The 22,996-nt window shown below is 46.5% G+C and overlaps 26 non-coding genes across 26 annotated transcripts; all 26 read left to right on the forward strand.

Moving 5' to 3' along the window:
- Positions 1–509: 509 nt before the first annotated feature.
- On the forward strand, positions 510–628 carry LOC143870748 (5S ribosomal RNA). Its single transcript, XR_013245530.1, has one exon. It is a non-coding gene; the product is annotated as a 5S ribosomal RNA (ribosomal RNA).
- Positions 629–1,225: 597 nt separating this feature from the next.
- On the forward strand, positions 1,226–1,344 carry LOC143870749 (5S ribosomal RNA). The gene has a single exon (XR_013245531.1). It is a non-coding gene; the product is annotated as a 5S ribosomal RNA (ribosomal RNA).
- A 597-nt stretch (positions 1,345–1,941) lies between these two features.
- Positions 1,942–2,060, forward strand: LOC143874207 (5S ribosomal RNA). Its single transcript, XR_013248895.1, has one exon. It is a non-coding gene; the product is annotated as a 5S ribosomal RNA (ribosomal RNA).
- A 597-nt stretch (positions 2,061–2,657) lies between these two features.
- Positions 2,658–2,776, forward strand: LOC143873830 (5S ribosomal RNA). Its single transcript, XR_013248527.1, has one exon. It is a non-coding gene; the product is annotated as a 5S ribosomal RNA (ribosomal RNA).
- A 597-nt stretch (positions 2,777–3,373) lies between these two features.
- On the forward strand, positions 3,374–3,492 carry LOC143870750 (5S ribosomal RNA). The gene has a single exon (XR_013245532.1). It is a non-coding gene; the product is annotated as a 5S ribosomal RNA (ribosomal RNA).
- Positions 3,493–4,089: 597 nt separating this feature from the next.
- LOC143870751 (5S ribosomal RNA) lies at positions 4,090–4,208 on the forward strand. The gene has a single exon (XR_013245533.1). It is a non-coding gene; the product is annotated as a 5S ribosomal RNA (ribosomal RNA).
- Positions 4,209–4,805: 597 nt separating this feature from the next.
- LOC143870752 (5S ribosomal RNA) lies at positions 4,806–4,924 on the forward strand. The gene has a single exon (XR_013245534.1). It is a non-coding gene; the product is annotated as a 5S ribosomal RNA (ribosomal RNA).
- Positions 4,925–5,521: 597 nt separating this feature from the next.
- On the forward strand, positions 5,522–5,640 carry LOC143874557 (5S ribosomal RNA). Its single transcript, XR_013249233.1, has one exon. It is a non-coding gene; the product is annotated as a 5S ribosomal RNA (ribosomal RNA).
- Positions 5,641–6,237: 597 nt separating this feature from the next.
- Positions 6,238–6,356, forward strand: LOC143874558 (5S ribosomal RNA). The gene has a single exon (XR_013249234.1). It is a non-coding gene; the product is annotated as a 5S ribosomal RNA (ribosomal RNA).
- Positions 6,357–6,953: 597 nt separating this feature from the next.
- LOC143870753 (5S ribosomal RNA) lies at positions 6,954–7,072 on the forward strand. The gene has a single exon (XR_013245535.1). It is a non-coding gene; the product is annotated as a 5S ribosomal RNA (ribosomal RNA).
- Positions 7,073–7,669: 597 nt separating this feature from the next.
- LOC143870754 (5S ribosomal RNA) lies at positions 7,670–7,788 on the forward strand. Its single transcript, XR_013245536.1, has one exon. It is a non-coding gene; the product is annotated as a 5S ribosomal RNA (ribosomal RNA).
- Positions 7,789–8,385: 597 nt separating this feature from the next.
- On the forward strand, positions 8,386–8,504 carry LOC143870755 (5S ribosomal RNA). The gene has a single exon (XR_013245537.1). It is a non-coding gene; the product is annotated as a 5S ribosomal RNA (ribosomal RNA).
- Positions 8,505–9,101: 597 nt separating this feature from the next.
- LOC143873188 (5S ribosomal RNA) lies at positions 9,102–9,220 on the forward strand. The gene has a single exon (XR_013247909.1). It is a non-coding gene; the product is annotated as a 5S ribosomal RNA (ribosomal RNA).
- A 597-nt stretch (positions 9,221–9,817) lies between these two features.
- LOC143870756 (5S ribosomal RNA) lies at positions 9,818–9,936 on the forward strand. The gene has a single exon (XR_013245538.1). It is a non-coding gene; the product is annotated as a 5S ribosomal RNA (ribosomal RNA).
- A 597-nt stretch (positions 9,937–10,533) lies between these two features.
- LOC143873238 (5S ribosomal RNA) lies at positions 10,534–10,652 on the forward strand. The gene has a single exon (XR_013247958.1). It is a non-coding gene; the product is annotated as a 5S ribosomal RNA (ribosomal RNA).
- A 597-nt stretch (positions 10,653–11,249) lies between these two features.
- LOC143870757 (5S ribosomal RNA) lies at positions 11,250–11,368 on the forward strand. The gene has a single exon (XR_013245539.1). It is a non-coding gene; the product is annotated as a 5S ribosomal RNA (ribosomal RNA).
- Positions 11,369–11,965: 597 nt separating this feature from the next.
- On the forward strand, positions 11,966–12,084 carry LOC143873189 (5S ribosomal RNA). Its single transcript, XR_013247910.1, has one exon. It is a non-coding gene; the product is annotated as a 5S ribosomal RNA (ribosomal RNA).
- A 597-nt stretch (positions 12,085–12,681) lies between these two features.
- Positions 12,682–12,800, forward strand: LOC143870760 (5S ribosomal RNA). The gene has a single exon (XR_013245542.1). It is a non-coding gene; the product is annotated as a 5S ribosomal RNA (ribosomal RNA).
- Positions 12,801–13,397: 597 nt separating this feature from the next.
- Positions 13,398–13,516, forward strand: LOC143870761 (5S ribosomal RNA). Its single transcript, XR_013245543.1, has one exon. It is a non-coding gene; the product is annotated as a 5S ribosomal RNA (ribosomal RNA).
- A 597-nt stretch (positions 13,517–14,113) lies between these two features.
- LOC143870762 (5S ribosomal RNA) lies at positions 14,114–14,232 on the forward strand. Its single transcript, XR_013245544.1, has one exon. It is a non-coding gene; the product is annotated as a 5S ribosomal RNA (ribosomal RNA).
- A 597-nt stretch (positions 14,233–14,829) lies between these two features.
- LOC143873190 (5S ribosomal RNA) lies at positions 14,830–14,948 on the forward strand. The gene has a single exon (XR_013247911.1). It is a non-coding gene; the product is annotated as a 5S ribosomal RNA (ribosomal RNA).
- Positions 14,949–15,545: 597 nt separating this feature from the next.
- LOC143870763 (5S ribosomal RNA) lies at positions 15,546–15,664 on the forward strand. The gene has a single exon (XR_013245545.1). It is a non-coding gene; the product is annotated as a 5S ribosomal RNA (ribosomal RNA).
- Positions 15,665–16,261: 597 nt separating this feature from the next.
- Positions 16,262–16,380, forward strand: LOC143873192 (5S ribosomal RNA). The gene has a single exon (XR_013247913.1). It is a non-coding gene; the product is annotated as a 5S ribosomal RNA (ribosomal RNA).
- A 597-nt stretch (positions 16,381–16,977) lies between these two features.
- On the forward strand, positions 16,978–17,096 carry LOC143870764 (5S ribosomal RNA). Its single transcript, XR_013245546.1, has one exon. It is a non-coding gene; the product is annotated as a 5S ribosomal RNA (ribosomal RNA).
- A 597-nt stretch (positions 17,097–17,693) lies between these two features.
- On the forward strand, positions 17,694–17,812 carry LOC143870766 (5S ribosomal RNA). Its single transcript, XR_013245547.1, has one exon. It is a non-coding gene; the product is annotated as a 5S ribosomal RNA (ribosomal RNA).
- A 597-nt stretch (positions 17,813–18,409) lies between these two features.
- Positions 18,410–18,528, forward strand: LOC143870767 (5S ribosomal RNA). Its single transcript, XR_013245548.1, has one exon. It is a non-coding gene; the product is annotated as a 5S ribosomal RNA (ribosomal RNA).
- The last annotated feature ends 4,468 nt before the right edge of the window (positions 18,529–22,996 follow it).

The raw sequence follows: 22,996 nt of genomic DNA on the forward strand, positions 1-22,996 counted from the left end.
TCGCCTCCTACGTTTCGGTTCGGATCTTTTTATTTTCTTCCGGATGGTGAATTCAAAGACGTCCGGCCTTTATTATGGCGGGGTGATAGTGTCGTTTGATTCGATAAACGGAATTCGTTCTGACATTTCATTTGCCGTCAAATTATAGCGGGGGTTTGTTTAGATTCAGTGACGTACAGGCTATAGCGGATGAGTGTACTAGTGGATGCGAGTCATGAATCCGGTCGGAAGGTGTTTACTGGCCGTGAGCTACCCTTGGTGCACAAATATCGTTCCGACGATAACTTTTGATCCGCCCGTCAGATCGTGGCGATTCTTATATTGATTCGGGGGTACTCGGGAAGATTCATCGCGCGATGACAGCCCTGGCGGTCATCCGGCTTCCCGACATGCTCGGATCGTCCATCCGGTGTCATCTAGCAGGATTTTTTCGCACTTTCATTTAAACGGACTTCGTACGACAATGCGAGTGGAAACTCTTTATTACTTTGACAATGGAGAGGCATGCTGGGTGCGATCATACCAGCACAAATGCACTGGATCCCATCAGAACTCCGAAGTTAAGCGTGCTTGGGCGAGAGTAGTACTAGGATGGGTGACCTCCTGGGAAGTCCTCGTGTTGCACCCCTGTCACTTTTTTCGGCTATCTACCACTTTTTTCGAACAATCTTTCGGTTCTGGAACATCGATGCGAACTGAAACGCACGTTTAGTGCGTCGCCTCCTACGTTTCGGTTCGGATCTTTTTATTTTCTTCCGGATGGTGAATTCAAACACGTCCGGTCTTTATTATGGCGGGGTGATAGTGTCGTTTGATTCGATAAACGGAATTCGTTCTGACATTTCATTTGCGGTCAAATTATAGCGGGGGTTTGTTTAGATTCAGTGACGTACAGGCTATAGCGGATGAGTGTACTAGTGGATGCGAGTCATGAATCCGGTCGGAAGGTGTTTACTGGCCGTGAGCTACCCTTGGTGCACAAATATCGTTCCGACGATAACTTTTGATCCGCCCGTCAGATCGTGGCGATTCTTATATTGATTCGGGGGAACTCGGGAAGATTCAACGCGCGATGACAGCCCTGGCGGTCATCCGGCTTCCCGACATGCTCGGATCGTCCATCCGGTGTCATCTAGCAGGATTTTTTTGCACTTTCATTTAAACGGACTTCGTACGACAATGCGAGTTGAAACTCTTTATTACTTTGACAATGGAGAGGCATGCTGGGTGCGATCATACCAGCACAAATGCACTGGATCCCATCAGAACTCCGAAGTTAAGCGTGCTTGGGCGAGAGTAGTACTAGGATGGGTGACCTCCTGGGAAGTCCTCGTGTTGCACCCCTGTCACTTTTTTCGGCTATCTACCACTTTTTTCGAACAATCTTTCGGTTCTGGAACATCGATGCGAACTGAAACGCACGTTTAGTGCGTCGCCTCCTACGTTTCGGTTCGGATCTTTTTATTTTCTTCCGGATGGTGAATTCAAAGACGTCCGGTCTTTATTATGGCGGGGTGATAGTGTCGTTTGATTCGATAAACGGAATTCGTTCTGACATTTCATTTGCGGTCAAATTATAGCGGGGGTTTGTTTAGATTCAGTGACGTACAGGCTATAGCGGATGAGTGTACTAGTGGATGCGAGTCATGAATCCGGTCGGAAGGTGTTTACTGGCCGTGAGCTACCCTTGGTGCACAAATATCGTTCCGACGATAACTTTTGATCCGCCCGTCAGATCGTCGCGATTCTTATATTGATTCGGGGGTACTCGGGAAGATCCATCGCGCGATGACAGCTCTGGCGGTCATCCGGCTTCCCGACATGCTCGGATCGTCCATCCGGTGTCATCTAGCAGGATTTTTTCGCACTTTCATTTAAACGGACTTCGTACGACAATGCGAGTGGAAACTCTTAATTACTTTGACAATGGAGAGGCATGCTGGGTGCGATCATACCAGCACAAATGCACTGGATCCCAACAGAACTCCGAAGTTAAGCGTGCTTGGGCGAGAGCAGTACTAGGATGGGTGACCTCCTGGGAAGTCCTCGTGTTGCACCCCTGTCACTTTTTTCGGCTATCTACCACTTTTTTCGAACAATCTTTCGGTTCTGGAACATCGATGCGAACTGAAACGCACGTTTAGTGCGTCGCCTCCTACGTTTCGGTTCGGATCTTTTTATTTTCTTCCGGATGGTGAATTCAAAGACGTCCGGTCTTTATTATGGCGGGGTGATAGTGTCGTTTGATTCGATAAACGGAATTCGTTCTGACATTTCATTTGCGGTCAAATTATAGCGGGGGTTTGTTTAGATTCAGTGACGTACAGGCTATAGCGGATGAGTGTACTAGTGGATGCGAGTCATGAATCCGGTCGGAAGGTGTTTACTGGCCGTGAGCTACCCTTGGTGCACAAATATCGTTCCGACGATAACTTTTGATCCGCCCGTCAGATCGTCGCGATTCTTATATTGATTCGGGGGTACTCGGGAAGATTCAACGCGCGATGACAGCCCTGGCGGTCATCCGGCTTCCCGACATGCTCGGATCGTCCATCCGGTGTCATCTAGCAGGATTTTTTCGCACTTTCATTTAAACGGACTTCGTACGACAATGCGAGTGGAAACTCTTTATTACTTTGACAATGGAGAGGCATGCTGGGTGCGATCATACCAGCACAAATGCACTGGATCCTATCAGAACTCCGAAGTTAAGCGTGCTTGGGCGAGAGTAGTACTAGGATGGGTGACCTCCTGGGAAGTCCTCGTGTTGCACCCCTGTCACTTTTTTCGGCTATCTACCACTTTTTTCGAACAATCTTTCGGTTCTGGAACATCGATGCGAACTGAAACGCACGTTTAGTGCGTCGCCTCCTACGTTTCGGTTCGGATCTTTTTATTTTCTTCCGGATGGTGAATTCAAAGACGTCCGGTCTTTATTATGGCGGGGTGATAGTGTCGTTTGATTCGATAAACGGAATTCGTTCTGACATTTCATTTGCCGTCAAATTATAGCGGGGGTTTGTTTAGATTCAGTGACGTACAGGCTATAGCGGATGAGTGTACTAGTGGATGCGAGTCATGAATCCGGTCGGAAGGTGTTTACTGGCCGTGAGCTACCCTTGGTGCACAAATATCGTTCCGACGATAACTTTTGATCCGCCCGTCAGATCGTGGCGATTCTTATATTGATTCGGGGGTACTCGGGAAGATTCATCGCGCGATGACAGCCCTGGCGGTCATCCGGCTTCCCGACATGCTCGGATCGTCCATCCGGTGTCATCTAGCAGGATTTTTTCGCACTTTCATTTAAACGGACTTCGTACGACAATGCGAGTGGAAACTCTTTATTACTTTGACAATGGAGAGGCATGCTGGGTGCGATCATACCAGCACAAATGCACTGGATCCCATCAGAACTCCGAAGTTAAGCGTGCTTGGGCGAGAGTAGTACTAGGATGGGTGACCTCCTGGGAAGTCCTCGTGTTGCACCCCTGTCACTTTTTTCGGCTATCTACCACTTTTTTCGAACAATCTTTCGGTTCTGGAACATCGATGCGAACTGAAACGCACGTTTAGTGCGTCGCCTCCTACGTTTCGGTTCGGATCTTTTTATTTTCTTCCGGATGGTGAATTCAAAGACGTCCGGTCTTTATTATGGCGGGGTGATAGTGTCGTTTGATTCGATAAACGGAATTCGTTCTGACATTTCATTTGCGGTCAAATTATAGCGGGGGTTTGTTTAGATTCAGTGACGTACAGGCTATAGCGGATGAGTGTACTAGTGGATGCGAGTCATGAATCCGGTCGGAAGGTGTTTACTGGCCGTGAGCTACCCTTGGTGCACAAATATCGTTCCGACGATAACTTTTGATCCGCCCGTCAGATCGTGGCGATTCTTATATTGATTCGGGGGTACTCGGGAAGATTCAACGCGCGATGACAGCCCTGGCGGTCATCCGGCTTCCCGACATGCTCGGATCGTCCATCCGGTGTCATCTAGCAGGATTTTTTCGCACTTTCATTTAAACGGACTTCGTACGACAATGCGAGTTGAAACTCTTTATTACTTTGACAATGGAGAGGCATGCTGGGTGCGATCATACCAGCACAAATGCACTGGATCCCATCAGAACTCCGAAGTTAAGCGTGCTTGGGCGAGAGTAGTACTAGGATGGGTGACCTCCTGGGAAGTCCTCGTGTTGCACCCCTGTCACTTTTTTCGGCTATCTACCACTTTTTTCGAACAATCTTTCGGTTCTGGAACATCGATGCGAACTGAAACGCACGTTTAGTGCGTCGCCTCCTACGTTTCGGTTCGGATCTTTTTATTTTCTTCCGGATGGTGAATTCAAAGACGTCCGGTCTTTATTATGGCGGGGTGATAGTGTCGTTTGATTCGATAAACGGAATTCGTTCTGACATTTCATTTGCGGTCAAATTATAGCGGGGGTTTGTTTAGATTCAGTGACGTACAGGCTATAGCGGATGAGTGTACTAGTGGATGCGAGTCATGAATCCGGTCGGAAGGTGTTTACTGGCCGTGAGCTACCCTTGGTGCACAAATATCGTTCCGACGATAACTTTTGATCCGCCCGTCAGATCGTCGCGATTCTTATATTGATTCGGGGGTACTCGGGAAGATCCATCGCGCGATGACAGCTCTGGCGGTCATCCGGCTTCCCGACATGCTCGGATCGTCCATCCGGTGTCATCTAGCAGGATTTTTTCGCACTTTCATTTAAACGGACTTCGTACGACAATGCGAGTGGAAACTCTTAATTACTTTGACAATGGAGAGGCATGCTGGGTGCGATCATACCAGCACAAATGCACTGGATCCCATCAGAACTCCGAAGTTAAGCGTGCTTGGGCGAGAGTAGTACTAGGATGGGTGACCTCCTGGGAAGTCCTCGTGTTGCACCCCTGTCACTTTTTTCGGCTATCTACCACTTTTTTCGAACAATCTTTCGGTTCTGGAACATCGATGCGAACTGAAACGCACGTTTAGTGCGTCGCCTCCTACGTTTCGGTTCGGATCTTTTTATTTTCTTCCGGATGGTGAATTCAAACACGTCCGGTCTTTATTATGGCGGGGTGATAGTGTCGTTTGATTCGATAAACGGAATTCGTTCTGACATTTCATTTGCGGTCAAATTATAGCGGGGGTTTGTTTAGATTCAGTGACGTACAGGCTATAGCGGATGAGTGTACTAGTGGATGCGAGTCATGAATCCGGTCGGAAGGTGTTTACTGGCCGTGAGCTACCCTTGGTGCACAAATATCGTTCCGACGATAACTTTTGATCCGCCCGTCAGATCGTGGCTATTCTTATATTGATTCGGGGGTACTCGGGAAGATTCAACGCGCGATGACAGCCCTGGCGGTCATCCGGCTTCCCGACATGCTCGGATCGTCCATCCGGTGTCATCTAGCAGGATTTTTTCGCACTTTCATTTAAACGGACTTCGTACGACAATGCGAGTGGAAACTCTTTATTACTTTGACAATGGAGAGGCATGCTGGGTGCGATCATACCAGCACAAATGCACTGGATCCCATCAGAACTCCGAATTTAAGCGTGCTTGGGCGAGAGCAGTACTAGGATGGGTGACCTCCTGGGAAGTCCTCGTGTTGCACCCCTGTCACTTTTTTCGGCTATCTACCACTTTTTTCGAACAATCTTTCGGTTCTGGAACATCGATGCGAACTGAAACGCACGTTTAGTGCGTCGCCTCCTACGTTTCGGTTCGGATCTTTTTATTTTCTTCCGGATGGTGAATTCAAAGACGTCCGGTCTTTATTATGGCGGGGTGATAGTGTCGTTTGATTCGATAAACGGAATTCGTTCTGACATTTCATTTGCAGTCAAATTATAGCGGGGGTTTGTTTAGATTCAGTGACGTACAGGCTATAGCGGATGAGTGTACTAGTGGATGCGAGTCATGAATCCGGTCGGAAGGTGTTTACTGGCCGTGAGCTACCCTTGGTGCACAAATATCGTTCCGACGATAACTTTTGATCCGCCCGTCAGATCGTGGCTATTCTTATATTGATTCGGGGGTACTCGGGAAGATTCAACGCGCGATGACAGCCCTGGCGGTCATCCGGCTTCCCGACATGCTCGGATCGTCCATCCGGTGTCATCTAGCAGGATTTTTTCGCACTTTCATTTAAACGGACTTCGTACGACAATGCGAGTGGAAACTCTTTATTACTTTGACAATGGAGAGGCATGCTGGGTGCGATCATACCAGCACAAATGCACTGGATCCCATCAGAACTCCGAATTTAAGCGTGCTTGGGCGAGAGCAGTACTAGGATGGGTGACCTCCTGGGAAGTCCTCGTGTTGCACCCCTGTCACTTTTTTCGGCTATCTACCACTTTTTTCGAACAATCTTTCGGTTCTGGAACATCGATGCGAACTGAAACGCACGTTTAGTGCGTCGCCTCCTACGTTTCGGTTCGGATCTTTTTATTTTCTTCCGGATGGTGAATTCAAAGACGTCCGGTCTTTATTATGGCGGGGTGATAGTGTCGTTTGATTCGATAAACGGAATTCGTTCTGACATTTCATTTGCAGTCAAATTATAGCGGGGGTTTGTTTAGATTCAGTGACGTACAGGCTATAGCGGATGAGTGTACTAGTGGATGCGAGTCATGAATCCGGTCGGAAGGTGTTTACTGGCCGTGAGCTACCCTTGGTGCACAAATATCGTTCCGACGATAACTTTTGATCCGCCCGTCAGATCGTGGCGATTCTTATATTGATTCGGGGGTACTCGGGAAGATTCATCGCGCGATGACAGCCCTAGCGGTCATCCGGCTTCCCGACATGCTCGGATCGTCCATCCGGTGTCATCTAGCAGGATTTTTTCGCACTTTCATTTAAACGGACTTCGTACGACAATGCGAGTGGAAACTCTTTATTACTTTGACAATGGAGAGGCATGCTGGGTGCGATCATACCAGCACAAATGCACTGGATCCCATCAGAACTCCGAAGTTAAGCGTGCTTGGGCGAGAGTAGTACTAGGATGGGTGACCTCCTGGGAAGTCCTCGTGTTGCACCCCTGTCACTTTTTTCGGCTATCTACCACTTTTTTCGAACAATCTTTCGGTTCTGGAACATCGATGCGAACTGAAACGCACGTTTAGTGCGTCGCCTCCTACGTTTCGGTTCGGATCTTTTTATTTTCTTCCGGATGGTGAATTCAAAGACGTCCGGTCTTTATTATGGCGGGGTGATAGTGTCGTTTGATTCGATAAACGGAATTCGTTCTGACATTTCATTTGCGGTCAAATTATAGCGGGGGTTTGTTTAGATTCAGTGACGTACAGGCTATAGCGGATGAGTGTACTAGTGGATGCGAGTCATGAATCCGGTCGGAAGGTGTTTACTGGCCGTGAGCTACCCTTGGTGCACAAATATCGTTCCGACGATAACTTTTGATCCGCCCGTCAGATCGTGGCGATTCTTATATTGATTCGGGGGTACTCGGGAAGATTCATCGCGCGATGACAGCCTTGGCGGTCATCCGGCTTCCCGACATGCTCGGATCGTCCATCCGGTGTCATCTAGCAGGATTTTTTCGCACTTTCATTTAAACGGACTTCGTACGACAATGCGAGTGGAAACTCTTAATTACTTTGACAATGGAGAGGCATGCTGGGTGCGATCATACCAGCACAAATGCACTGGATCCCATCAGAACTCCGAAGTTAAGCGTGCTTGGGCGAGAGTAGTACTAGGATGGGTGACCTCCTGGGAAGTCCTCGTGTTGCACCCCTGTCACTTTTTTCGGCTATCTACCACTTTTTTCGAACAATCTTTCGGTTCTGGAACATCGATGCGAACTGAAACGCACGTTTAGTGCGTCGCCTCCTACGTTTCGGTTCGGATCTTTTTATTTTCTTCCGGATGGTGAATTCAAAGACGTCCGGTCTTTATTATGGCGGGGTGATAGTGTCGTTTGATTCGATAAACGGAATTCGTTCTGACATTTCATTTGCGGTCAAATTATAGCGGGGGTTTGTTTAGATTCAGTGACGTACAGGCTATAGCGGATGAGTGTACTAGTGGATGCGAGTCATGAATCCGGTCGGAAGGTGTTTACTGGCCGTGAGCTACCCTTGGTGCACAAATATCGTTCCGACGATAACTTTTGATCCGCCCGTCAGATCGTGGCGATTCTTATATTGATTCGGGGGTACTCGGGAAGATTCATCGCGCGATGACCGCCCTGGCCGTCATCCGGCTTCCCGACATGCTCGGATCGTCCATCCGGTGTCATCTAGCAGGATTTTTTCGCACTTTCATTTAAACGGACTTCGTACGACAATGCGAGTGGAAACTCTTTATTACTTTGACAATGGAGAGGCATGCTGGGTGCGATCATACCAGCACAAATGCACTGGATCCCATCAGAACTCCGAAGTTAAGCGTGCTTGGGCGAGAGTAGTACTAGGATGGGTGACCTCCTGGGAAGTCCTCGTGTTGCACCCCTGTCACTTTTTTCGGCTATCTACCACTTTTTTCGAACAATCTTTCGGTTCTGGAACATCGATGCGAACTGAAACGCACGTTTAGTGCGTCGCCTCCTACGTTTCGGTTCGGATCTTTTTATTTTCTTCCGGATGGTGAATTCAAAGACGTCCGGTCTTTATTATGGCGGGGTGATAGTGTCGTTTGATTCGATAAACGGAATTCGTTCTGACATTTCATTTGCGGTCAAATTATAGCGGGGGTTTGTTTAGATTCAGTGACGTACAGGCTATAGCGGATGAGTGTACTAGTGGATGCGAGTCATGAATCCGGTCGGAAGGTGTTTACTGGCCGTGAGCTACCCTTGGTGCACAAATATCGTTCCGACGATAACTTTTGATCCGCCCGTCAGATCGTGGCGATTCTTATATTGATTCGGGGGTACTCGGGAAGATTCATCGCGCGATGACAGCCCTGGCGGTCATCCGGCTTCCCGACATGCTCGGATCGTCCATCCGGTGTCATCTAGCAGGATTTTTTCGCACTTTCATTTAAACGGACTTCGTACGACAATGCGAGTGGAAACTCTTTATTACTTTGACAATGGAGAGGCATGCTGGGTGCGATCATACCAGCACAAATGCACTGGATCCCATCAGAACTCCGAAGTTAAGCGTGCTTGGGCGAGAGCAGTACTAGGATGGGTGACCTCCTGGGAAGTCCTCGTGTTGCACCCCTGTCACTTTTTTCGGCTATCTACCACTTTTTTCGAACAATCTTTCGGTTCTGGAACATCGATGCGAACTGAAACGCACGTTTAGTGCGTCGCCTCCTACGTTTCGGTTCGGATCTTTTTATTTTCTTCCGGATGGTGAATTCAAAGACGTCCGGTCTTTATTATGGCGGGGTGATAGTGTCGTTTGATTCGATAAACGGAATTCGTTCTGACATTTCATTTGCGGTCAAATTATAGCGGGGGTTTGTTTAGATTCAGTGACGTACAGGCTATAGCGGATGAGTGTACTAGTGGATGCGAGTAATGAATCCGGTCGGAAGGTGTTTACTGGCCGTGAGCTACCCTTGGTGCACAAATATCGTTCCGACGATAACTTTTGATCCGCCCGTCAGATCGTCGCGATTCTTATATTGATTCGGGGGTACTCGGGAAGATCCATCGCCCGATGACAGCCCTGGCAGTCATCCGGCTTCCCGACATGCTCGGATCGTCCATCCGGTGTCATCTAGCAGGATTTTTTCGCACTTTCATTTAAACGGACTTCGTACGACAATGCGAGTGGAAACTCTTAATTACTTTGACAATGGAGAGGCATGCTGGGTGCGATCATACCAGCACAAATGCACTGGATCCCATCAGAACTCCGAAGTTAAGCGTGCTTGGGCGAGAGTAGTACTAGGATGGGTGACCTCCTGGGAAGTCCTCGTGTTGCACCCCTGTCACTTTTTTCGGCTATCTACCACTTTTTTCGAACAATCTTTCGGTTCTGGAACATCGATGCGAACTGAAACGCACGTTTAGTGCGTCGCCTCCTACGTTTCGGTTCGGATCTTTTTATTTTCTTCCGGATGGTGAATTCAAAGACGTCCGGTCTTTATTATGGCGGGGTGATAGTGTCGTTTGATTCGATAAACGTTATTCGTTCTGACATTTCATTTGCGGTCAAATTATAGCGGGGGTTTGTTTAGATTCAGTGACGTACAGGCTATAGCGGATGAGTGTACTAGTGGATGCGAGTCATGAATCCGGTCGGAAGGTGTTTACTGGCCGTGAGCTACCCTTGGTGCACAAATATCGTTCCGACGATAACTTTTGATCCGCCCGTCAGATCGTGGCGATTCTTATATTGATTCGGGGGTACTCGGGAAGATTCATCGCGCGATGACCGCCCTGGCCGTCATCCGGCTTCCCGACATGCTCGGATCGTCCATCCGGTGTCATCTAGCAGGATTTTTTCGCACTTTCATTTAAACGGACTTCGTACGACAATGCGAGTGGAAACTCTTTATTACTTTGACAATGGAGAGGCATGCTGGGTGCGATCATACCAGCACAAATGCACTGGATCCCATCAGAACTCCGAAGTGAAGCGTGCTTGGGCGAGAGTAGTACTAGGATGGGTGACCTCCTGGGAAGTCCTCGTGTTGCACCCCTGTCACTTTTTTCGGCTATCTACCACTTTTTTCGAACAATCTTTCGGTTCTGGAACATCGATGCGAACTGAAACGCACGTTTAGTGCGTCGCCTCCTACGTTTCGGTTCGGATCTTTTTATTTTCTTCCGGATGGTGAATTCAAAGACGTCCGGTCTTTATTATGGCGGGGTGATAGTGTCGTTTGATTCGATAAACGGAATTCGTTCTGACATTTCATTTGTAGTCAAATTATAGCGGGGGTTTGTTTAGATTCAGTGACGTACAGGCTATAGCGGATGAGTGTACTAGTGGATGCGAGTCATGAATCCGGTCGGAAGGTGTTTACTGGCCGTGAGCTACCCTTGGTGCACAAATATCGTTCCGACGATAACTTTTGATCCGCCCGTCAGATCGTGGCGATTCTTATATTGATTCGGGGGTACTCGGGAAGATTCATCGCGCGATGACAGCCCTGGCGGTCATCCGGCTTCCCGACATGCTCGGATCGTCCATCCGGTGTCATCTAGCAGGATTTTTTCGCACTTTCATTTAAACGGACTTCGTACGACAATGCGAGTGGAAACTCTTTATTACTTTGACAATGGAGAGGCATGCTGGGTGCGATCATACCAGCACAAATGCACTGGATCCCATCAGAACTCCGAAGTTAAGCGTGCTTGGGCGAGAGTAGTACTAGGATGGGTGACCTCCTGGGAAGTCCTCGTGTTGCACCCCTGTCACTTTTTTCGGCTATCTACCACTTTTTTCGAACAATCTTTCGGTTCTGGAACATCGATGCGAACTGAAACGCACGTTTAGTGCGTCGCCTCCTACGTTTCGGTTCGGATCTTTTTATTTTCTTCCGGATGGTGAATTCAAACACGTCCGGTCTTTATTATGGCGGGGTGATAGTGTCGTTTGATTCGATAAACGGAATTCGTTCTGACATTTCATTTGCGGTCAAATTATAGCGGGGGTTTGTTTAGATTCAGTGACGTACAGGCTATAGCGGATGAGTGTACTAGTGGATGCGAGTCATGAATCCGGTCGGAAGGTGTTTACTGGCCGTGAGCTACCCTTGGTGCACAAATATCGTTCCGACGATAACTTTTGATCCGCCCGTCAGATCGTGGCGATTCTTATATTGATTCGGGGGTACTCGGGAAGATTCAACGCGCGATGACAGCCCTGGCGGTCATCCGGCTTCCCGACATGCTCGGATCGTCCATCCGGTGTCATCTAGCAGGATTTTTTCGCACTTTCATTTAAACGGACTTCGTACGACAATGCGAGTGGAAACTCTTTATTACTTTGACAATGGAGAGGCATGCTGGGTGCGATCATACCAGCACAAATGCACTGGATCCCATCAGAACTCCGAAGTTAAGCGTGCTTGGGCGAGAGCAGTACTAGGATGGGTGACCTCCTGGGAAGTCCTCGTGTTGCACCCCTGTCACTTTTTTCGGCTATCTACCACTTTTTTCGAACAATCTTTCGGTTCTGGAACATCGATGCGAACTGAAACGCACGTTTAGTGCGTCGCCTCCTACGTTTCGGTTCGGATCTTTTTATTTTCTTCCGGATGGTGAATTCAAAGACGTCCGGTCTTTATTATGGCGGGGTGATAGTGTCGTTTGATTCGATAAACGGAATTCGTTCTGACATTTCATTTGCGGTCAAATTATAGCGGGGGTTTGTTTAGATTCAGTGACGTACAGGCTATAGCGGATGAGTGTACTAGTGGATGCGAGTAATGAATCCGGTCGGAAGGTGTTTACTGGCCGTGAGCTACCCTTGGTGCACAAATATCGTTCCGACGATAACTTTTGATCCGCCCGTCAGATCGTCGCGATTCTTATATTGATTCGGGGGTACTCGGGAAGATCCATCGCCCGATGACAGCCCTGGCAGTCATCCGGCTTCCCGACATGCTCGGATCGTCCATCCGGTGTCATCTAGCAGGATTTTTTCGCACTTTCATTTAAACGGACTTCGTACGACAATGCGAGTGGAAACTCTTAATTACTTTGACAATGGAGAGGCATGCTGGGTGCGATCATACCAGCACAAATGCACTGGATCCCATCAGAACTCCGAAGTTAAGCGTGCTTGGGCGAGAGTAGTACTAGGATGGGTGACCTCCTGGGAAGTCCTCGTGTTGCACCCCTGTCACTTTTTTCGGCTATCTACCACTTTTTTCGAACAATCTTTCGGTTCTGGAACATCGATGCGAACTGAAACGCACGTTTAGTGCGTCGCCTCCTACGTTTCGGTTCGGATCTTTTTATTTTCTTCCGGATGGTGAATTCAAAGACGTCCGGTCTTTATTATGGCGGGGTGATAGTGTCGTTTGATTCGATAAACGTTATTCGTTCTGACATTTCATTTGCGGTCAAATTATAGCGGGGGTTTGTTTAGATTCAGTGACGTACAGGCTATAGCGGATGAGTGTACTAGTGGATGCGAGTCATGAATCCGGTCGGAAGGTGTTTACTGGCCGTGAGCTACCCTTGGTGCACAAATATCGTTCCGACGATAACTTTTGATCCGCCCGTCAGATCGTGGCGATTCTTATATTGATTCGGGGGTACTCGGGAAGATTCATCGCGCGATGACCGCCCTGGCCGTCATCCGGCTTCCCGACATGCTCGGATCGTCCATCCGGTGTCATCTAGCAGGATTTTTTCGCACTTTCATTTAAACGGACTTCGTACGACAATGCGAGTGGAAACTCTTTATTACTTTGACAATGGAGAGGCATGCTGGGTGCGATCATACCAGCACAAATGCACTGGATCCCATCAGAACTCCGAAGTTAAGCGTGCTTGGGCGAGAGTAGTACTAGGATGGGTGACCTCCTGGGAAGTCCTCGTGTTGCACCCCTGTCACTTTTTTCGGCTATCTACCACTTTTTTCGAACAATCTTTCGGTTCTGGAACATCGATGCGAACTGAAACGCACGTTTAGTGCGTCGCCTCCTACGTTTCGGTTCGGATCTTTTTATTTTCTTCCGGATGGTGAATTCAAAGACGTCCGGTCTTTATTATGGCGGGGTGATAGTGTCGTTTGATTCGATAAACGGAATTCGTTCTGACATTTCATTTGTAGTCAAATTATAGCGGGGGTTTGTTTAGATTCAGTGACGTACAGGCTATAGCGGATGAGTGTACTAGTGGATGCGAGTCATGAATCCGGTCGGAAGGTGTTTACTGGCCGTGAGCTACCCTTGGTGCACAAATATCGTTCCGACGATAACTTTTGATCCGCCCGTCAGATCGTGGCGATTCTTATATTGATTCGGGGGTACTCGGGAAGATTCATCGCGCGATGACAGCCCTGGCGGTCATCCGGCTTCCCGACATGCTCGGATCGTCCATCCGGTGTCATCTAGCAGGATTTTTTCGCACTTTCATTTAAACGGACTTCGTACGACAATGCGAGTGGAAACTCTTTATTACTTTGACAATGGAGAGGCATGCTGGGTGCGATCATACCAGCACAAATGCACTGGATCCCATCAGAACTCCGAAGTTAAGCGTGCTTGGGCGAGAGTAGTACTAGGATGGGTGACCTCCTGGGAAGTCCTCGTGTTGCACCCCTGTCACTTTTTTCGGCTATCTACCACTTTTTTCGAACAATCTTTCGGTTCTGGAACATCGATGCGAACTGAAACGCACGTTTAGTGCGTCGCCTCCTACGTTTCGGTTCGGATCTTTTTATTTTCTTCCGGATGGTGAATTCAAACACGTCCGGTCTTTATTATGGCGGGGTGATAGTGTCGTTTGATTCGATAAACGGAATTCGTTCTGACATTTCATTTGCGGTCAAATTATAGCGGGGGTTTGTTTAGATTCAGTGACGTACAGGCTATAGCGGATGAGTGTACTAGTGGATGCGAGTCATGAATCCGGTCGGAAGGTGTTTACTGGCCGTGAGCTACCCTTGGTGCACAAATATCGTTCCGACGATAACTTTTGATCCGCCCGTCAGATCGTGGCGATTCTTATATTGATTCGGGGGTACTCGGGAAGATTCAACGCGCGATGACAGCCCTGGCGGTCATCCGGCTTCCCGACATGCTCGGATCGTCCATCCGATGTCATCTAGCAGGATTTTTTCGCACTTTCATTTAAACGGACTTCGTACGACAATGCGAGTGGAAACTCTTTATTACTTTGACAATGGAGAGGCATGCTGGGTGCGATCATACCAGCACAAATGCACTGGATCCCATCAGAACTCCGAAGTTAAGCGTGCTTGGGCGAGAGCAGTACTAGGATGGGTGACCTCCTGGGAAGTCCTCGTGTTGCACCCCTGTCACTTTTTTCGGCTATCTACCACTTTTTTCGAACAATCTTTCGGTTCTGGAACATCGATGCGAACTGAAACGCACGTTTAGTGCGTCGCCTCCTACGTTTCGGTTCGGATCTTTTTATTTTCTTCCGGATGGTGAATTCAAAGACGTCCGGTCTTTATTATGGCGGGGTGATAGTGTCGTTTGATTCGATAAACGGAATTCGTTCTGACATTTCATTTGCGGTCAAATTATAGCGGGGGTTTGTTTAGATTCAGTGACGTACAGGCTATAGCGGATGAGTGTACTAGTGGATGCGAGTCATGAATCCGGTCGGAAGGTGTTTACTGGCCGTGAGCTACCCTTGGTGCACAAATATCGTTCCGACGATAACTTTTGATCCGCCCGTCAGATCGTGGCGATTCTTATATTGATTCGGGGGTACTCGGGAAGATTCATCGCGCGATGACCGCCCTGGCCGTCATCCGGCTTCCCGACATGCTCGGATCGTCCATCCGGTGTCATCTAGCAGGATTTTTTCGCACTTTCATTTAAACGGACTTCGTACGACAATGCGAGTGGAAACTCTTTATTACTTTGACAATGGAGAGGCATGCTGGGTGCGATCATACCAGCACAAATGCACTGGATCCCATCAGAACTCCGAAGTTAAGCGTGCTTGGGCGAGAGTAGTACTAGGATGGGTGACCTCCTGGGAAGTCCTCGTGTTGCACCCCTGTCACTTTTTTCGGCTATCTACCACTTTTTTCGAACAATCTTTCGGTTCTGGAACATCGATGCGAACTGAAACGCACGTTTAGTGCGTCGCCTCCTACGTTTCGGTTCGGATCTTTTTATTTTCTTCCGGATGGTGAATTCAAAGACGTCCGGTCTTTATTATGGCGGGGTGATAGTGTCGTTTGATTCGATAAACGGAATTCGTTCTGACATTTCATTTGCGGTCAAATTATAGCGGGGGTTTGTTTAGATTCAGTGACGTACAGGCTATAGCGGATGAGTGTACTAGTGGATGCGAGTCATGAATCCGGTCGGAAGGTGTTTACTGGCCGTGAGCTACCCTTGGTGCACAAATATCGTTCCGACGATAACTTTTGATCCGCCCGTCAGATCGTGGCGATTCTTATATTGATTCGGGGGTACTCGGGAAGATTCATCGCGCGATGACAGCCCTGGCGGTCATCCGGCTTCCCGACATGCTCGGATCGTCCATCCGGTGTCATCTAGCAGGATTTTTTCGCACTTTCATTTAAACGGACTTCGTACGACAATGCGAGTGGAAACTCTTTATTACTTTGACAATGGAGAGGCATGCTGGGTGCGATCATACCAGCACAAATGCACTGGATCCCATCAGAACTCCGAAGTTAAGCGTGCTTGGGCGAGAGCAGTACTAGGATGGGTGACCTCCTGGGAAGTCCTCGTGTTGCACCCCTGTCACTTTTTTCGGCTATCTACCACTTTTTTCGAACAATCTTTCCGTTCTGGAACATCGATGCGAACTGAAACGCACGTTTAGTGCGTCGCCTCCTACGTTTCGGTTCGGATCTTTTTATTTTCTTCCGGATGGTGAATTCAAAGACGTCCGGTCTTTATTATGGCGGGGTGATAGTGTCGTTTGATTCGATAAACGGAATTCGTTCTGACATTTCATTTGCGGTCAAATTATAGCGGGGGTTTGTTTAGATTCAGTGACGTACAGGCTATAGCGGATGAGTGTACTAGTGGATGCGAGTAATGAATCCGGTCGGAAGGTGTTTACTGGCCGTGAGCTACCCTTGGTGCACAAATATCGTTCCGACGATAACTTTTGATCCGCCCGTCAGATCGTCGCGATTCTTATATTGATTCGGGGGTACTCGGGAAGATCCATCGCCCGATGACAGCCCTGGCAGTCATCCGGCTTCCCGACATGCTCGGATCGTCCATCCGGTGTCATCTAGCAGGATTTTTTCGCACTTTCATTTAAACGGACTTCGTACGACAATGCGAGTGGAAACTCTTAATTACTTTGACAATGGAGAGGCATGCTGGGTGCGATCATACCAGCACAAATGCACTGGATCCCATCAGAACTCCGAAGTTAAGCGTGCTTGGGCGAGAGTAGTACTAGGATGGGTGACCTCCTGGGAAGTCCTCGTGTTGCACCCCTGTCACTTTTTTCGGCTATCTACCACTTTTTTCGAACAATCTTTCGGTTCTGGAACATCGATGCGAACTGAAACGCACGTTTAGTGCGTCGCCTCCTACGTTTCGGTTCGGATCTTTTTATTTTCTTCCGGATGGTGAATTCAAAGACGTCCGGTCTTTATTATGGCGGGGTGATAGTGTCGTTTGATTCGATAAACGTTATTCGTTCTGACATTTCATTTGCGGTCAAATTATAGCGGGGGTTTGTTTAGATTCAGTGACGTACAGGCTATAGCGGATGAGTGTACTAGTGGATGCGAGTCATGAATCCGGTCGGAAGGTGTTTACTGGCCGTGAGCTACCCTTGGTGGACAAATATCGTTCCGACGATAACTTTTGATCCGCCCGTCAGATCGTGGCGATTCTTATATTGATTCGGGGGTACTCGGGAAGATTCATCGCGCGATGACCGCCCTGGCCGTCATCCGGCTTCCCGACATGCTCGGATCGTCCATCCGGTGTCATCTAGCTGGATTTTTTCGCACTTTCATTTAAACGGACTTCGTACGACAATGCGAGTGGAAACTCTTTATTACTTTGACAATGGAGAGGCATGCTGGGTGCGATCATACCAGCACAAATGCACTGGATCCCATCAGAACTCCGAAGTTAAGCGTGCTTGGGCGAGAGTAGTACTAGGATGGGTGACCTCCTGGGAAGTCCTCGTGTTGCACCCCTGTCACTTTTTTCGGCTATCTACCACTTTTTTCGAACAATCTTTCGGTTCTGGAACATCGATGCGAACTGAAACGCACGTTTAGTGCGTCGCCTCCTACGTTTCGGTTCGGATCTTTTTATTTTCTTCCGGATGGTGAATTCAAAGACGTCCGGTCTTTATTATGGCGGGGTGATAGTGTCGTTTGATTCGATAAACGGAATTCGTTCTGACATTTCATTTGTAGTCAAATTATAGCGGGGGTTTGTTTAGATTCAGTGACGTACAGGCTATAGCGGATGAGTGTACTAGTGGATGCGAGTCATGAATCCGGTCGGAAGGTGTTTACTGGCCGTGAGCTACCCTTGGTGCACAAATATCGTTCCGACGATAACTTTTGATCCGCCCGTCAGATCGTGGCGATTCTTATATTGATTCGGGGGTACTCGGGAAGATTCATCGCGCGATGACAGCCCTGGCGGTCATCCGGCTTCCCGACATGCTCGGATCGTCCATCCGGTGTCATCTAGCAGGATTTTTTCGCACTTTCATTTAAACGGACTTCGTACGACAATGCGAGTGGAAACTCTTTATTACTTTGACAATGGAGAGGCATGCTGGGTGCGATCATACCAGCACAAATGCACTGGATCCCATCAGAACTCCGAAGTTAAGCGTGCTTGGGCGAGAGTAGTACTAGGATGGGTGACCTCCTGGGAAGTCCTCGTGTTGCACCCCTGTCACTTTTTTCGGCTATCTACCACTTTGTAGACACCCCATTTTGACCGGACCCAAGTTCGCTATGCTTGGGCGAAATCCCGTTCAATCATTTCCGCCATGTTTCGCACTTTTCCGTTAAGTGTTGAGAGAGATTATTCCCAAGAATCCGAACAAGAGAGAATTTGGATCCGATTGATGGGCCCGTCTTGAGCATTTGTTTAGATTTGGATCAAACAGGGTGGCCCGCACATTGTTTTAGTGAAAAATGAGTTTTGAACCTACTTCGATCCAACACCTAAAGATGATCATCAAGAGAACGGTCAAGATCTCAGAGAAGTCGTTTTAACAACCAATTTTGTTTCGATCATCAGGTTGAGTTACTCGGATCAGCCCATTGAAATGATTTAGGAGGACACAACCTACTTAGGTAGGGGACCCATCAATTGGATGGTCTGGATCGTCATAGAGGAATGATTTAAGGGGGCACAACCAATTTACATTGCGACCCACCATTTGAACGGTCAAGATCATCAATTGTCGCCCATCAAATGGACGGTTCGGATCATCAAATGGGAGTGATTTAAAAATGGGGTAACATATTCACATTTTGATCTATTAGATGGTTTGGATCAGCCCATAGGATTGATTAGTGGAGCACAAATTAAATCACATCGCAGCCCACTATTTGAACGGTCAAGATCATCAATTGTCGCCCATCAAATGGACGGTTCGGATCATCAAATAGGAGTGATTTAAAAATGGGGTAACACATTCACATTTTGATCTATTGGATGGCTTGGATCAGCCCATAGGATTGATTAGCGGAGCACAAATTAAATCACATTGTCGCCCATCAAATGAACGGTTCCGATCATACTTTGGAGTGGGGCATATGATTTTATGCACAATTGGGAATTTGGTCACATATGGGACCCATTTGGGTTATCTTTTACCTACTCAAAAGAACTTTAAAAAACATGCATGGGGCCACACACATGTCAAAATTCAATGTCCACAATGGTGGCCACCTACCATGGAATATGTCCACAATGGTGGCCACCTACCATGGAATAAGTCCACAATGGTGGCCACCACCCTCCCATTCCTTTGCTATAAATGGTTCAATGAGGGTGAGTAAGAAAGAGGAGAACTCATTTCTCTTCTATCATGTGTTCTAACAAAGTTGCTATGAGGGGTTGAAAAGAAAAAAAAAGAAAAGAAACAAGAAAAGAAGAAAAAGAAACAAAAAAGAAGCAAAAAGAGAAAGAAAGCGGAAGCGATCGCACGGAGGCGGAATTTTCGAGTTTTTCGGCTCTCGGATTCGGCGAGGATTTCGATCACAGGTAGGTACACCGTTCTCGGAATTTTTTTTAGAATTATTTGGTATATTTTCGGATTTTTGCATGATTTTTAACAAAGAAAACTAAACGATATACTAAACAGATTCCAAAAATAATGAAATTTCGTGGGAAAATAATATGATAATGATACATTCTACCATGAATTTGTGAGCATTTTTGGATTTTGTTTGGTATATTATTTTACGCATTCTTTGAAAATTATCAGATTTTGGGAGAATTGTTACTGATGTCAAATCACAGATACAATTCTCCAAATTTTTACAGTAGTCTTCAATTCTATACTTCTTGCTTCTGTAAAAGTTTCAAGTGATTTTGATCTTGTTTCATATGAGCTGTAGTCTTAATTCATAATCTGGTTTGACATTTGAAAAATCCGAAACTGATAGTAAATAGTTTTCTAAATTCATGACAATCTCACAGCACGCTATTTTCACTTATATCTTACTACTGTAGAAATTTCATGGAATTTAGATTTCTATTTCTAGTAGTTTCTGTGTTATTTTTGCAATCTGGTCAATTAATTTTTAAATCCAAATTAAATATGAGTTTAATGTAATAATCTATAAAAATATTCCAGTAAGTTACATCTCATCATATCTTGTTGCTGGAGAAGTTTCAACTCATTTTGAGTTCGTTTGCAACAACTTCACTTGTAAAATCACTCATATGATTAAAATTGATAAAATTCATTGAAAATCCGAAATTAATTGAAAATCATCTTAAAATCTCTAAAGGACCTTAAATTCTGTCACATCTTAATTCCTTAAGAAGGTCTGCTTTGCCTCATTTGTAGAATCCTCTCTGAGGTTGCACCTCAATTTGTGCCTCTGTTAATTAGAGACCAATTTGGTCAATTAGTTGTCTTAGCCTTGCTTCCCCCTTGCAAGGGCAATGATAAGGTTACTTGGAGCCCATCTTTGTGTTTGTTTGGGAGACCCGCCCGGTCTCATTCTCTCGTTAGTCCTCTTTGTGCGCCGTTTGGTTTTGGGAGAACACCATACTCGGCTTGGCTTCATACCCCTACCCTTATGGGTATTGGGTTGCACATTTGTTGCACCCTAGGGCTAGGTAGCTGTCCGGCCCGGCTGGGTGTTTTACCTCTGCCAAATGTTCAAATTCGTGTTTCCTTTTCTCTTAGAGAGTCTTTGACTCATTTATCTTTAGTTGGTGTTAGTGGAGTCTTTGACTCATGTTTCCATTTCTTTTATAGAGTCTTTGACTCATCTATCCTTTAGTGGGTGTTAGTGGAGTCTCTGACTCGTGTTTCCTTTTCTTTTAGAGAGTCTTTGATTCACTTCGTTTTCTTAGTAGGTATTATTAGAGAGTCTTTGACTCATTCGTTCTTTTGTGGTATTACTAGGGAGTCTTTGACTCATTGGTTCTTCTGTTGGCGTTTTTTGGGAGTCTTTGACTCATTCCTCCTCTAAGTTGTAGTATTAGAGAGTCTCTGACTCATCTGTTCCCCTCTTTAGTGTTGTTAGTTCGGAGTTTCTCCTTTAGAGTTGTTGATTACTTCGCTTTTGATTAGAGGCTAACTCAGTCTTATTAGAGCTTTGCTTGCTTGGGATCTTGGATCGTTTTCTCTCTTCTTGGGACGCTATCTTTCTTGTTGTGGTTTGTCTCTTTGAGACGCTAATTGCTTATTCGGGGTTTCCCCTTTTGCTTTAGGGCTTTGCCCTAGTTTGTGGTATTACTTGCGTGTTCCCTTTAAGATTAAAAATATTTTAAGGTCCTGAGCATTGGAAAAGCTTTAAAATCCAAAAACATTAGAAATTTAAAACTCAAAAACATTTGAAAACTTTAAAAATATCAAAAACATTTGAAAATATAAAAAAACCTTAAAAAATCTGAAGTGTGAGTGTTTCTTTTAGAAGCGTAGTTTGAGAGTTCGTTTCGAACTACGTTGGCTTGATCCTCTTACGAGGTACGTAGGGCAGCTTGGGATTTATATCCCAAGTCCAGCCAAACTTTTTTTGTAAATAAACGTTTTAAACCTTCTTCAAAAACCTTTAAAATATTGTTTTCAAAAGACCTTCCTCTAGAGTTAGGAGTTTCTCCTCGATAGAGAATTTTAGAGTTAGGGTTTTTCTTTTGATAGGTTGTTTGATTGATTATTTGCTGTGTGCTTGTTTTAGAGTTAGAGGTCTGTCCTAGAGTTATAGGAGCGCCTCCGTCCGGTCAGTTGGCGATCCACATCGCCGAGTGATGACTAGAGTAGGATACGCTAGTCCACCCTTGGTTTTCCTTAGGAAATACAGCCTAGTCACACATAGGTTGTAAGAACCACCCGCATTAGCTTAGGGCTAATCTGCATTTAGTTAGGGCATATAGGGTGTCATAAAATCCACAATTCACTGAAATTTAAATAATCGTACAAGAAACTTTAATAACCGGTTCGGTCTTTTAGATCGAGTCTAGGATAGAAGTCTAGGTGTCTTAGGCATCCTAGCTTAGAATAGGCGCGAAGAACTACGTTGCCTTGATTCTCGTGGAGGCGGGGATACGTAGGCTTCTTTGGATGAATACCAGACCATCTGAGGACTCGGGCTAATCACTTTTAAAACTGTTGAAACAATCAAATCACTTAGGATTTTCCATGAAATTAGAATTTTAGGAGAACTTTCACTTAGATTGAATCCAAACCAATTAAGAAATCAAGATACACATTTAGGATTCACATTGAAATTAGATCATAGGATGCATGTCACATAGTTCGCACATTAACAGAGAGTTGAATGAGCCATTTAAAATGAATTTAAAAGAGTTAACTTTTGGAATTGAAGACCGATTATCGGGCAGGAATGGTGCATGTGGTGGATAAATCCCCATACCTTCCATTCTTGTAACCAGGTAGCGAGTCTAGATTTCTGGTTAATTATGGGTCCTAGATCCCACATCTAGGTGGCGACTCTGTCAGTCTCTTTTGTGTGGAATTCGGATTGCCTTAGTGATCCCAAGTTCACATAAAAGACGAATTAAAATCAATAATGAAAGGCACACGCCAATCGCGTGGGTACGAGAGACCAAGAGATAGTGCGTGGCGGCTCGCGCCACCACCCCTCTCGCGGGATCGGGTCCCACAGACTGGCGACTCTGCTGGGGACAACCTAACTTCATTACAATTC

This window comes from Tasmannia lanceolata, unplaced genomic scaffold, assembly GCF_043159265.1.
Source record: "Tasmannia lanceolata isolate RefF3 unplaced genomic scaffold, GAP_Taslan_0.1 ptg000003l, whole genome shotgun sequence".
NCBI classification, from domain to species: Eukaryota; Viridiplantae; Streptophyta; class Magnoliopsida; order Canellales; family Winteraceae; genus Tasmannia; species Tasmannia lanceolata.